The sequence below is a fragment of the Strix uralensis genome, chromosome 40 (assembly GCF_047716275.1).
Source record: "Strix uralensis isolate ZFMK-TIS-50842 chromosome 40, bStrUra1, whole genome shotgun sequence".
Classification (NCBI taxonomy): Eukaryota; Metazoa; Chordata; class Aves; order Strigiformes; family Strigidae; genus Strix; species Strix uralensis.
In genome coordinates, this window is record NC_134011.1 from 525,001 (window position 1) to 527,500 (window position 2,500).

Below are 2,500 nucleotides of genomic sequence, written 5' to 3' on the forward strand. Positions count from 1 at the left end.
GACGGCAGTCCGCTGCCACCACCGGGGAGGCGGGGGGGGTGGAGGCTGAGGGCCCTCCCGGAGTGCCGGGGCGCCGTCGGTCCGAGCGCGAGCGGCGGTGTGTAGGGGGAAAGGGGGATGGTCGCCGGCGCGGGGTGCGTGAGGCGCGACCCCCCCGCCGGCCGAGCGGAGGAAGCCTGCTCGGGCGCGTCGGCGGGAGGGGATCGGCGAGAGCAGCGGTGGCGACGGGCTGGGCGCGGCCGGCGCGAGCCCGGCGAGAGGGGCGGGCGGCGAGAGAGCGCCTCGCGGGGTCGGGGGAGGCGGCTCCCCCGGCCCTTCCCGCACCACCGCGGCGGGCTGCTGCGGAGCAAGCCCGCCGGGGCCGGCCGGCCGCGCAGGGCCGAGGCCGCCGGGCGTTCCGGGCTGGCGCGTGGCGCCCGCCTTGGGCGGGCGAGGCGCCGCGCCGGGCCGTGTTCCCGCGCGCCAGCGGGCGGCCCGAGCCACGGCTCTCCTCCCGGGCGCAGCGCCGGGCTACTGAGGGAAACCCCGGGCCCCGGGCCAGGAGGACGTGGTGGTGGCGGCGGATGTCGGGCGCGCCCCCGCGGGCGGACGCTCCCCCGAGGGCGGCAGCGGGGGAGGCACCCCCGCGGGGCCCTTCAGGTCGTTTCCCTCACCCCAGGGCCAGGTACCTAGCGTCCGCGCCTCCGCGGCCCTCCCTCGGCTGAGCCCGGGGGTCGAAGGCCGCGGAGCCGGGCGGAGGTTTAAAGACTCGGGCGGCGCGGTGCGACACCCGCGGGGCCGGGCCCCCGGCCGTGCGGCGGTTGAGCCTCCAGGGGCGGGAGTTGCTCCCGCGCAGGCCCTGGCCACGGCGGCCGCCGCCCGTGCTGGGGGTTGTCCCTCGGGCAGCCGCGCCGGGGAGGGGTGTCCCCCCTGCCCCCCCTTCTCCGCGGTCCGGTCTCGACGGAGAGGCCGCGGCGCTGGTCCGGCCGCGGCCGGGCCTGTCTTGCCTCGAAACGGGGGAACCCCGGCGAGGGGAGCGTGGGCTCTCTTGCCGGGGCGATGGCGATTCCCCGCGGTGGGGTCTCGCCGGGCGGGGCGGCCTCGCTGGGCCGCCGCGTCTCCGGCGGCGCGCAGCGGCGCGCTGTGGCTCCGCGCCTTGCCCGCGCACCCCCCCCCCCCACGCCCCGGCCAAGGGGGGGCTCCGCCGGCGTCCAGCCGCTAGCCGCCGGGGGAAGGGGCGGCGCAGCCCCGGGCCCGAACGGCGGCGGCGCCGCCGCTGCTCGGCGTGTCGGCCGGCGGCTGCCCGGTGCCGGCCGCGCGGCCGTCCCTGTCCCGGGCCGTGCCCGTCGCTTCGCAGTCGCCTTTCCCGGTGTCGGTCAGGTGAGGCCGGGTGGGCGGCCGAGGGGCGTTCCCCGTCCCGTTCTCCGCGCGGAAGCGGGGAGAGGGGGCGTCGCCCCCGGCTCAGCGGCGTCCGCCTTTCGCCTGGCGCGTGCCTGCGGAAGGGGCCGAGACGAGAAGCGACGGCGGCGGTTTCGGGGAGGGCAGCCGTTGCGGTGCGGTGGCCGGGCGGCGGTCCGGCGGAGCGCCGGGCGGCGGCGGCGGCGAGTCGCCGTCTCGGGTTCCGGCGGTGGCCGGCCCGTCCGGTCCGGTGTGGTGCGGCGGCGGCGCCGCGCGGGGAGTTCCCGGCGGGGCGAGCCGGGGTTGGGGCGCGGGGGAGAGCCGGCTGTCGCAGCGCGGTGCTCGGCGGCGCGGAGGCGCGCGCGGAGCCAGCGGGGGCACGCCCCGCTGCTGCCCGGGCGGCGGGCAAGCATGCGTGTTTGGCCCCCACCCCCCCCCGAGCGAGAGGCGGGCAGGCTGGGCGCGGTCGGGCGCGCCGCGGCCCTCCGTGCGGAGGCCGGGCCGAGCCCGGGCGCCTGGGCCGCCTCCGAAGCGAGCAAGGTGCTTGTTTTTCCCCAGGTCGGTCGGGAGCGCGGGCTCCCCGGCCCTTGCCGTTCGGAGTGTAACCGTTCCTTCCCTTTTGCCCCCTCCATCCCTCCTTCCTTCTCTCCGTGTGTGCTGGTACGGTCATCCGAGGCGAGGCGCGACCGTCGCTCGTCGTCGTCGCGTGCCCCCTCCGCGCGTGCGGAGGGGGGCGGGCGGGCGGGCGGCGGGCCGTCCTCCGAGAGAAGGGGCCGCTTTTGCGGGAGCGGTCCCGGCCCCTCCGCGCGCGCGGGGCGGTGCCGAAAGGCAGACAACTCTTAGCGGTGGATCACTCGGCTCGTGCGTCGATGAAGAACGCAGCTAGCTGCGAGAATTAATGTGAATTGCAGGACACATTGATCATCGACACTTCGAACGCACTTGCGGCCCCGGGTTCCTCCCGGGGCTACGCCTGTCTGAGCGTCGCTTGACGATCAATCGCCGGCCGGTGTGCCGCCCCCCAGCCCAGCGCGGGCGGGCGGGCGGCGGCCGCAGCGGCGCGGCTGGGGCGCCTCGCAGGCCCGTCGGCGTCGGCCGAAGGGCCTTCGTCCCCCTAAATGGA

The 2,500-nt window shown here is 79.0% G+C and overlaps 1 non-coding gene across 1 annotated transcript; it reads left to right on the forward strand.

Annotated features, from left to right (window-relative positions):
* The first annotated feature begins 2,211 nt into the window (after positions 1–2,211).
* On the forward strand, positions 2,212–2,364 carry LOC141937367 (5.8S ribosomal RNA). The gene has a single exon (XR_012626934.1). It is a non-coding gene; the product is annotated as a 5.8S ribosomal RNA (ribosomal RNA).
* The last annotated feature ends 136 nt before the right edge of the window (positions 2,365–2,500 follow it).